This window comes from Balaenoptera acutorostrata, chromosome 1 (genome assembly GCF_949987535.1).
Source record: "Balaenoptera acutorostrata chromosome 1, mBalAcu1.1, whole genome shotgun sequence".
Lineage (NCBI taxonomy): Eukaryota > Metazoa > Chordata > Mammalia > Artiodactyla > Balaenopteridae > Balaenoptera > Balaenoptera acutorostrata.
Window position 1 is genome coordinate 118488044 of NC_080064.1, and position 12490 is coordinate 118500533.

A 12490-nucleotide genomic window follows, 5' to 3' on the forward strand; every position below is an offset into this window, starting at 1 on the left:
CTGATCCGTTCCTCTGTATCATCTAACCTACTGTTGATTCCATCTAGTGTACTTTTCATTTTAGTTATTGTATTCTTCATCTCTGTTTGGTTCTTCTTCATATTTTCTAACTCTTTGTTAAAACTTCTAACTGCTCACTCTGTTCATCTATTCTTCTCCTGAGTTCTATGATGATATTTCTTTTTTCTTTTTTTTTAGTGTTTATTTGGCTGCATCAGGTCTTAGTTGTGGTACATGGGATCTTAGTTGTGGCACGTGGGATCTTTCACTGTGGTGCATCAGCTCTCCATTGCAACACGCAGGCTTCTCTCTAGTTGTGGCATGCAGGCTCCAGAGCACGCGGGCTCAGTAGTTGCAGTGCGTGGACCCTCTAGTTGTAGTGTATGGGCTCCAGAGAGTGCAGGCTCCGTAGTTGTGGGGTGCAGGCTTAGTTGCCCTGTAGCCTGTGGGAACTTAGTTCCCCAGCCAGGAATAGAACCCATGTCCCCTGAATTGGAAGGTGGATTCTTAACCACTGCACCACCAGGGAAGTCCCTATGATAATATTTCTGATCATTACCTTGAACTCTTTATAGGGTAGATTGCCTATCTCCACTTCACTTAGTTCTTCTGGGCTTTTCTTTTTCCTTCATTTTGAACACATTTCTCTGTCCCTTCATTTTGCCTAATTTGTTGTTTTTATTTCTATGTATCCAATAGATTGGCTACATTTCTTGACCTTGGAGAAGTGGCCTTTTGTAGGAGACATCCTATGTGTCCCAGCAACACACTCCCTTCTGATCACTGGAGCTATATGCTTTAGGGATGTTCCCTATCTGGGCTGTGTGGGTCCTTCTATTGCTGTGGGCTGACTACGGTGGGTGATCTGGTAGGTGTGACTGGCCCCCAGTTGATTGCCAGGTCCTGTCTTATGCAGAGGCTGCCAGCCACTGGTGGGCAGGTTTTGTCATGAGGCTGCTGGCTGCAGGACCCCAGGAGGGCCAGGGGCTAGTCTTGGTCCACTTAGGTAGAGCTGGGTTCTGGAGTGTGTGGTTACAGAACCAGGGGTCCCAGATCTAGTGTTGGCCTGCTGGTAAGTGGAGCTGGATCCTGGGGTAGCTGGCTAAGTGGTCCAAGGTCTCTTGGAGCTGCTATCAGCCTACTGGTGGGTGAAACCTGGTCCTGGGCCTAGTGCAGGCTCACTGTGGGCAGAGCTGGGTCCCAGGTCTCTGCCATCAGGGCCCTAGAGAGTCCCAGAGTTGGTGTTTCAGGCCACTGGTGGACAGGGCTGGGGCCCAAGGGGTCCTGGAGCTGATGCCTGCCCACTGGTGGGTGAAGCTGGTCCCAGGGCGAGTGCCAGGCCACTGGTGTGAGGGGCTGGGTCTTAGGCCCTCTGGTGGAAGTGGCTATGGGCTCAGGGCGTCTTTAGAACCAGGCCTGCTGGTAGGTGGGGCTGCGCCCCTGCCCAGCTAGCTTCTTGGCCTGGGGCATCCCAGTACTGCTGCCAACAGGCTGGTGGGCTGGGCCAGGTCCCTGCACTAATAAGCTAGAGGGAGGATTCCAAAATGGCACTTGCCAGCACCAGTGCCCAGGTAGTAGGACAAGTTCCCTAAAATGGCTGCCACCTGTGTCTATGTCCCCAAGGTGAGTTCCAGGGGCCTCCTGCTTCTCCGGAGGCTCTCCAAGGTCAGCAGGTAGGTCTGATCCACCCTGGGTCACAGAGTATGTGAGATCCTGTGTGTCCACTTTAAGAGTGGAGTCTAAAAGGAACCCTCCTACACCATTGGTGGGAATGTAAATTTGTGCAGCCACTATGCAAAACAGTATGGAAGTTCCTTAAAAAACTAAAATTAGAGTTGCCATATGATCCAGTAATCCCACTCCTGGGCATATATCCAGAAAAGATGAAAACTCTAATTTGAAAAGATACATGCACCCCAATGTTCATAGCAGCACTATTTACAGTAGCCAAGACATGGAAACAACCTCATCAATAGTCTCTCTGTAAATAGTTATAATTTTGCTGTGCCTGTGGGAGGAGATGAGCTCAGGGTCTTCCTACTCCTCCATTTTCCATTCTATTCCTTTTTTTTGTGGGGGGTATAGGTGTTTTACAATGTTGTGTTAGTTTCTGCTGTACAGCAAAGTGAATCAGCTATATGTATACATATATCCCCTCTTTTTTCATTTTCTTCCCATTTAGGTCACCACAGAGCACTGAGTAGAGTTCCCTGTGCCATACAGCAGGTTCTCATTAGTTATCTACATTATACATAGTATCAATAGTGTATATATGTCAATCCCCGTCTCCCAATTCATCCCACCCACTCCCCTTCCCCCCTTGGTGTCCAAACGTTTGTTCTCAACATCTGTGTCTCTATTTCTGCCTTGCAAACAAGTTCATCTGTATGATTTTTCTAGAATCCATATATATGCGTTAATATACGAAATTTGTTTTTCGCATTCTGACTTACTTTGCTCTGTATGACAGTAGTCTCTAGGTCCATCCATGTCTATACAAATGACCCAGTTTTGTTCCTTTTTATGGCTGACTAATATTCCATTGCATATATGTACCACAACTTCTTTATCCATTAGTCAGTCGATGGGCATTTAGGTTGCTTCCATGACCTGGCTATTGTAAATAGTGCTGCAGTGAACATTGGGGTTCATGTGTCTTTTTGAATTATAGTTTTCTCAGGTTATATGCCCAGTACTGGGATTGCTGGGTCATATGGTAATTTTATTTTTAGTTTATTAAGGAACCTCCATACTGTTCTCCATAGTGGCTGTATGAATTTACATTCCCACCAACAGTGCAAGAGGGTTCCCTTTTCTCCACACCCTCTCCAGCATTTTTTGTTTGTAGATTTTTTGATGATGGCCATTCTGACTGGTGTGAGGTGATACCTCATTGTAGTTTTGATTTGCATTTCTCTAATAATTAGTGATGTTTTCAGGTGCCTGTGGCCAACTGTATGTCTTCTTTGGAGAAATGTCTGTTTAGTTCTTCCACCCATTTCTTGATTGGGTTGTTTGTTTTTTTGGTATTGAGCTACATGAGCTGTTTGTATATTTTGGAGATTAATCCCTTGTCAGTTGCTTTGTTTGCAAATATTTTCTCCCATTCTGAGGGTTGTCTTTTCTTCTTGTTTATGGTTTCCTTTGCTGTGCAAAAGCTTTTAAGTTTCATTAAGTCCCATTTATTTATTTTTGTTTTTATTCTCATTATTCTAGGAGGTGGGTCAAAAAAGATCTTGCTGTGAATTATGTCAAAGAGTGTTCTGCCTATGTTTTCCTCCAGGAGTTTTATAGTGTCCAGTTTTACATTTAGGTCTTTATTGCATTTTGAGTTATTTTTGTGTATGGTGTTAGGGATTGTTCTAATTTCATTCTTTAACCTGTAGCTGTCCAGTTTTCCCAGCACCACTTATTGAGAGACTGTCTTTTCTTTTCTTTGTATTTAATTTTTGTTAGTGTGATTAATATGCATCTCAGCCTGTTTCTCCTTGAGTTTATCCTGTATGTGACTTTCTGCGCCTCCTGGACTTGATTATTTCCTTTCCCATGTTAGGAAAGTTTTCAACTATAATCTCTTCAAATATTTTCTTAGACACTTTCTCTCTCTCTTCTTCTTCTGGCACCCCTATAATTCGAATATTGGTGTGTTTAATGTTGTCCCAGAGATCTCTGAGACTGTCCTCAATTCTTTTCATTCTTTTATCTTTATTCTGCTCCATGGCAGTTATTTCCACCATTCTATCTTCCAGCTCACTTATCCATTCTTCTGCCTCAGTTATTTTGCTATTGATTCCTTCTAGAGTATTTTTAATTTTAGTTATTGTGTTGTTCATCAGTGTTTGCTTGTTCTTCAGTTCTTCTATGTCCTTGTTAAACATTTTTTGTATTTTCTCCATTCTATTTCCGAGATTTCGGATCATCTTTACTATCATTACTCTGAATATTTTTTCAGGTAGATTATCTATTTGCTCTTCATTTATTTGATCTTGTGGGTTTTTATCTTGCTCCTTTGTCTGCAACATATTTCTCTGCCTTCTCATTTTGTTTAACTTGCTGTGTTTGGGGTCTCCTTTCTGCAGGCTGCTGGGTCATAGTTCTTCTTCCTTCTGGTGTCTGCCTCCAGTGGGTGAGGCTGGTCCAGTGGCTTGTGTAGGCGTCCAGGCGGTGGGACTGGTGCCTCCGTTCTGGTGGGTGGAGCTGGATCTTGTCCCTCTGATGGACAGGGCTGCGTCAGGTGGTGTGTTTTGGGGTGTCTGTGAGCTTAGTATGGCTTTAGGCATCCTGTCTGCTAATGGGTGGGATTGTGTTCCTGTCTTGCTAGTTGTTTGGTGTGGGACATCCAGCACTGGAGCTTGCTGGCCCTTAGGTGGAGCTGGGTTTTAGTGTTGAGATGGAGACCTCTGGGAGAGCTCTCACTGATTAATATTCCCTGGGACCAAGGGTTCTCTGGTGGTCCAGAGTCCTCGACTTGGCTCTCCCACCTGAGGTTCAGGCCCAAAGCCTGGCCAGAGAACTAAGACCACACAAGCCACGTGGCTTGAAAAAACAAAAAGGAATAAAGAAAGAAAACGAACAGACAAACAAAACCCCAAGTCAAATGGTAAAAGCAAAACCAAACAGACAAAAACACACAAACACACAGACACACAAAAACAGAGAATAAAGGGAAAGAGAGATAACTAAAAAGAAGAGAGCAACCAAACAGTAAATGAACCTGAAAACGAAAACAAACAATAAAAACGAAACTAACAAAGACAAAAAACAAATCAAAAACAGAAAGTAAAGTTTAAAAAAAGTCAAAAAAGCATAAAACAAACACACAAAAATGATCCCAAAAAAAGATAAAAACAAAATAAAAGAAATAAGAAAATAAAAGGAAAAAACACAAAAGATAAAAGTAAAGTAAAAATAGAAACTATAGGTTAAAAAAGATAAAATCAAAGCCAAGCAAAGAAAAAAAACAAGAACAAGGAAAAAACACAATATAACAAAAAAGTAAAGTAAAAATAGAAAAAAATTTTTAAATATATTAAAAATAAAAGCATAAAAAATAAAAGAAAAAATATGTAAAAAATAAAAGAAAAAGGACAACAACAGAAAAAACCAAACAACAAAAATAATTGTAAAAATGATAACATTTTCCTGGGGCTTCATCTGTCAGTGTCCTTGCCCCCTCAGTGAGCCCCAGTGAATCCCTGCCTCCACCTGAAGTCCTCCAAAACCTCTAGGTAGTTCTCTGGACCTGCTGTAGGCACTTCGGGGCCAGCTCAGACTCTGAACTGTCCCAACTCCTGCGTGTCCTTGCCCCCAAAGTCCACAGTTACCTGCAAAGTCCACAGCCTTAATTGTGGGAACACTTGTCTATTCAGATATTCTACAGATGCAAGGTTTACCAAGCTGATTGTGGGCATTTAATCAGCAGCTCCTGAGGCTGCACAGAGAGATTTCCCTTCCTCTTTGGTTGCACTGCCACTGGGGCTCAGCTTTGGTTTTGGCCCCACCACTCCATGTGGGCCACCCTCAGGCATCCGTTCCCCGCCCAGGCAGGAGGGGGCAAAAGCAGCGGCTGATTAGAGCTCACTTGCTCACTCAGGCCAGGGAGAGGGAGGGATACAGCAGTCACAGTTGGGATGTGTGAGGACTGCCTTGTGGCGGCATAGGCCAGCAGGAAGTTGCAACAGCCTGAGGCGTGCTGTGCGCTCTCCTGGGGAATTTGGCCCCAGATCACAGGGCCCTCAGCAGTGGCAGGCTGCACAGGCTCCCGGAAAGGTGTGGGCAGTGGCCTGCTCTTGCTCACAGGACCCTTGGTGCCAGGGGCAGCAGCAGACCTGCCTCTGGGGTCCAAGATAGCAGCCGCAGCTCACGCCTGCCCCTGGAGCTTGTGTAGGCAGTGCCCTGCCACCTGTGAGTGCACAGAGATAGAAGCTCCTATGGCAGGCCTGCTCCTCTCCTTGAGCACCCCCCAACAGTGGTCTCTTGCCTCTCTGGCAGGCCCAGGTTTCTTCCCAGACTCCCTCAGTTGTGGTGCATTAAGCCCTCTCAGGCTGTCTTCACACAGCCAACCTCAGACCTCTGAAGCCCAATCTCAGCACTCCGCCACCACCCACCCCAGCAGGCGAGCAGAAAAGCATCTCAGGCTGAGTAGTGCTGGTCAGCACTGACCCTCTGTGCAGGAGTCTCTCTGCTTTGCCCTCCGCACACCTGTTGCTGTGCTCTCCTCTGAGGCTCTGAAGCTCCCCCCAAATCCCCGCCAGTAAGGGGGCGTCCTAGTGAGTGGAGACTTTTCCTCCTTCACAGTTCCCTCCCAAAGGTGCAGGTCCCATCCCGATTCCTTTGTCTCTTTTTCTTTTCTTTTTTCCTTTGCCCTACCTGGTTATGTGGAGATTTTCTTGCCTTTTTGGAAGTCTGAGGCCTTCTGCCAGCTTTCAATGGAGGTTCTGTGGGAGTCGTTCCACATATAGATGTATTTTTGATATATCTGTGGGGAGAAGGTGAGTGCCACCTCTTACTCCTTTGCCATCTTGAGAAGCTCCCCACTCCTTTTTAAAAATGTAATGTCTTAGAGCCTCCCATCAAGCCTCTTAGATAGCCTCAACCACCAGAGGGCAGACAGCAGAAGCAAGAAAAACTACAATCCTGCAGCCTGTGGACCAAAAACCACAGTTACAGAAAGATAGAGAAGATGAAAAGGCAGAGGGCTATGTACCAGATGAAGGAACAAGAAAAAACCCCAGAAAAGCAACTAAATGAAGTGGAGATAGGCAACCTTCCAGAAAAAGAATTCAGAATAATGATAGTGAAGATGATCCAGGACCTCGGAATAAGAATGGAGGCAAAGATTGAGAAGATGCAAGAAATGATTAACAAAGACCTAGAAGAATTAAAGAACAAACAAACAGAGATGGCCAATACAATAACTGAAATGAAAACTACACTAGAAGGAATCAATAGCAGAATAACTGAGGCAGAAGAACGGATAAGTGACCTGGAAGACAGAATGGTGGAGTTCACTGCTGCGGAACAGACTAAAGAAAAAAGAATGAAAAGAAATGAAGACAGCCTAAGAGACCTCTGGGACAACATTAAACGCAACAACATTCGCATTATAGGGGTCCCAGAAGGAGAAGAGAGAGAGAAAGGACCAGAGAAAATATTTGAAGAGATTATAGTCGAAAACTTCCCTAACATGGGAAAGGAAATAGCCACCCAAGTCCAGGAAGCACAGAGAGTCCCATACAGAATAAACCCAAGGAGAAACACGCCAAGACACATAGTAATCAAAGTGGCAAAAATTAAAGACAAAGAAAAATTATTGAAAGCAGCAAGGGAAAAACGACAAATAACATACAAGGGAACTCCCATAAGGTTAACAGCTGATTTCTCAGCAGAAATTCTACAAGCCAGAAGGGAGTGGCATGATATACTTAAAGTGATGAAAGGGAAGAACCTACAACAAAGATTACCCTACCCAGCAAGGATCTCATTCAGATTCGATGGAGAAATCAAAAGCTCTACAGACAAGCAACAGCTAAGAGAATTCAGCACCACCAAACCAGCTCTACAACAAATGCTAAAGGAACTTCTCTAAGTGGGAAACACAAGAGAAGGACCTACAAAAACAAACCCAAAACAATTAAGAAAATGGTCATAGGAACATACATATCGATAATTTCCTTAAACGTGAATGGATTAAATGCCCCAACCAAAAGACATAGACTGGCTGAATGGATACAAAAACAAGACCCATATATATGCTGTCTACAAGAGACCCACTTTAGACCTAAGGACACATACAGACTGAAAGTGAGGGGATGGAAAAAGATATTCCATGCAAATGGAAATCAAAAGAAAGCTGGAGTAGCTATACTCATATCAGATAAAATAGACTTTAAACTAAAGAATGTTACAAGAGACAAGGAAGGACACTACATAATGATCCAGGGATCAATCCAAGAAGAAGATATAACAATTATAAATATATATGCACCCAACATAGGAGCACCTCAATACATAAGGCAACTGCTAACAGCTATAAAAGAGGAAATCGACAGTAACACAGTAATAGTGGGGGACTTTAACACCTCACTTACACCAATGGACAGATCATCCAAAATGAAAATGAATAAGGAAACAGAAGCTTTAAATGACACAATAGACCAGATAGATTTAATTAATATATGTAGGACATTCCATCCAAAAACAGCAGATTACACGTTCTTCTCAAGTGCGCACGGAACATTCTCCAGGATAGATCACATCTTGGGTCACAAATCAAGCCTCAGTAAATTTAAGAAAATTGAAATCATATCAAGCATCTTTTCTGACCACAACGCTATGAGATTAGAAATGAATTACAGGGAAAAAAACGTAAAAAAGACAAACACATGGAGGCTAAACAATACGTTACTAAATAACCAAGAGATCACTGAAGAAATCAAAGAGGAAATAAAAAAATACCTAGAGACAAATGACAATGAAAACACGACGACCCAAAACCTATGAGATGCAGCAAAAGCAGTTCTAAGACGGAAGTTTATAGCTATACAAGCCTACCTAAAGAAACAAGAAAAATCTCAAGTAAACAATCTAACCTTACACCTAAAGAAACTAGAGAAAGAAGAACAAACAAAACCCAAAGTTAGCAGAAGGAAAGAAATCATAAAGATCAGAGCAGAAATAAATGAAATAGAAACAAAGAAAACAATAGCAAAGATCAATAAAACTAAAAGTTGGTTCTTTGAGAAGATAAACAAAATTGATAAGCCATTAGCCAGACTCATCAAGAAAGAGAAGGAGAGGACTCAAATCAATAAAATCAGAAATGAAAAAGGAGAAGTTACAACAGACACCGCAGAAATACAAAGCATCCTAAGAGACTACTACAAGCAACTCTATGCCAATAAAATGGACAACCTGGAAGAAATGGACAAATTCTTAGAAAGGTATAACCTTCCAAGAGTGAACCAGGAAGAAATAGAAAATATGAACAGACCAATCACAAGTTATGAAATTGAAACTGTGATTAAAAATCTTCCAACAAACAAAAGTCCAGGACCAGATGGCTTCACAGGTGAATTCTATCAAACATTTAGAGAAGAGCTAACACCCATCCTTCTCAAACTCTTCCAAAAAATTGCAGAGGAAGGAACACTCCCAAACTCATTCTATGAGGCCACCATCACCCTGATACCAAAACCAGACAAAGACACTACAAAAAAAGAAAATTACAGACCAATATCACTGATGAATACAGATGCAAAAATCCTCAACAAAATACTAGCAAACAGAATCCAACAACACATTAAAAGGATCATACACCATGATCAAGTGGGACTTATCCCAGGGATGCAAGGATTCTTCAATATACGCAAATCAATCAATGTGATACACCATATTAACAAATTGAAGAATAAAAACCACATGATCATCTCAATAGATGCAGAAAAAGCTTTTGACAAAATTCAACACCCATTTCTGATAAAAACTCTCCAGAAAGTGGGCATAGAGGGAACCTACCTCAACATAATAAAGGCCATATATGACAAACCCACAGCAAACATCATTCTCAATGGTGAAAAACTGAAAGCGTTTCCTCTAAGATCAGGAACGAGACAAGGATGTCCACTCTCACCACTATTATTCAACATAGTTCTGGAAGTCCTAGCCACGGCAATCAGAGAAGAAAAAGAAATAAAAGGAATACAAATTGGAAAAGAAGAAGTAAAACTGTCACTGTTTGCGGATGACATGATACTATACATAGAGAATCCTAAAACTGCCACCAGAAAACTGCTAGAGCTAATCAATGAATATGGTAAAGTTGCAGGATACAAAATTAATGCACAGAAATCTCTTGCATTCCTCTACAATAACAATGAAAGATCAGAAAGAGAAATTAAGGAAACACTCCCATTTACCATTGCAACAAAAAGAATAAAATACCTAGGAATAAACCTACCTAGGGAGACAAAAGACCTGTATGCAGAAAACTATAAGACACTGATGAAAGAAATTAAAGATGATACCAACAGATGGAGAGATATACCATGTTCTTGGATTGGAAGAATCAACATTTTGAAAATGAGTATACTACCCAAAGCAATCTACAGATTCAATGCAATCCCTATCAAATTACCAATGGCATTTTTTACGGAGCTAGAACAAATCATCTTAAAATTTGTATGGAGACACAAAAGACCCCGAATAGCCAAAGCAGTCTTGAGGCAAAACAATGGAGCTGGAGGAATCAGACTCCCTGACTTCAGACTATACTACAAAGCTACAGTAATCAAGACAGTATGGTACTGGCACAAAAACAGAAACATAGATCAATGGAACAAGATAGAAAGCCCAGAGATTAACCCACGCACCTATGGTCAACTAATCTATGACAAAGGAGGCAAAGATATACAATGGAGAAAAGACAGCCTCTTCAATAAGTGGTGCTGGGAAAACTGGACAGCCACATGTAAAAGAATGAAATTAGAATACTCCCTAACACCATACACAAAAATAAACTCAAAATGGATTAGAGACCTAAATATAAGACTGGCCACTATAAAACTCTTAGAGGAAAACATAGGAAGAACACTCTTTGACATAAATCACAGCAAGATCTTTTTTGATCCATCTCCTAGAGTAATGGAAATAAAAACAAAAATAAACAAGTGGGACCTAATGAAACTTAAAAGCTTTTGCACAGCAAAGGAAACCATAAACAAGACGAAAAGACAACCCTCAGAATGGGAGAAAATATTTGCAAATGAATCAACGGACAAAGGATTAATCTCCAAAATATATAAACAGCTCATTCAGCTCAATATTAAAGAAACAAACACCCCAATCAAAAAATGGGCAGAAGACCTAAATAGACATTTCTCCAAAGAAGACATACAGACAGCCATGAAGCACATGAAAAGATGCTCAACATCACTAATTATTAGAGAAATGCAAATCAAAACTACAATGAGGTATCACCTCACTCCTGTTAGAATGGGCATCATCAGAAAATCTACAAACAACAAATGCTGGAGAGGGTGTGGAGAAAAGGGAACCCTCTTGCACTGTTGGTGGGAATGTAAATTGATACAGCCACTATGGAGAACAATATGGAGGTTCCTTAAAAAGCTAAAAATAGAATTACCATATGACCCAGTAATCCCACTACTGGGCATATACCCAGAGAAAACCGTAATTCAAAAAGACACATGCACCCGAATGTTCATTGCAGCACTATTTACAATAGCCAGGTCATGGAAGCAACCTAAATGCCCATCAACAGACGAATGGATAAAGAAGTTGTGGTACATATATACAATGGAATATTACTCAGCCATAAAAAGGAACGAAATTGAGTCATTTGTTGAGACGTGGATGGATCTAGAGGCTGTCATACAGAGTGAAGTAAGTCAGAAAGAGAAAAACAAATATCGTATATTAATGCATGTATGTGGAACCTAGAAAAATGGTACAGATGAGCCAGTTTGCAGGGCAGAAGTTGAGACACAGATGTAGAGAATGGACATATGGACCCCAAGGGGGGAAAACTGCGGTGGGGTGGGGATGGTGGTGTGCTGAATTGGGCGATTGGGATTGACATGTATACACTGATGTGTATAAAATTGATGCCTAATAAGAACCTGCAGTATAAAAAAACAAACAAAACAACTAATACTAAACTTTCATTGGGTTATTTGTATGGAAATATGTTAATATAAATGTTTCAGACATTACATGAAATTTCTAAAAATCTTATATTTGTATGTGTATGGAAATATGTATGGAAATATGTTAATATAAATGTTTCAGACATTACATGAAATTTCTAAAAATCTTATATGTTCTGGTATAATGTTATATGTAATAATCCTAGTTATTACTTTAAAATGTATATCTCAGAAATAACTAATTTTCTTGTCAACTGCATTATTATGAACTTTCATCAAATCTTTAAAAAAAAAATGTAATGTCTTCTCATATGTTTCTAAGAATATTAAATACATGTTTAGGGGCTTTTATTTCATTTTCTCTTGCTCCCTGCATTATCTGTCATCCAAGTTCCTTTTTTTTTTTAATTGATTCTGTTTTTTTGGAGACTGTCTTTCTCAACTGAGGTTTTCCTCAAATATCTTGTGATTCCAGCAACCCATTTATATTTCAGAATAAATCACTAACTACTTGACTAGAAGATTTGTGTGTAATGGGTGGAGTTTGTCAATCCTCACTGTAAGTGAAATAGGAACCAAGGTAATCAGCTGAGAGTGAAAAAAGAGAAGATGTTCAAGGTCTCTCTCACACCTAACTTATGATTTTGGCTCCATTGTTTATATATGGTTCAAACTCTAGATCAACCTATTTAGCACTTCAGAGCAGCTTGCTGTCAGAACCTCCTAGAAAAGACTTTCTTCTTATTTTAACTTCTTTCTTTTGCTAGCTGTTGAGCATTCAAGGAAATTTTAGGCTAAAGATCCCATTTTCTTCTTCCTTTATC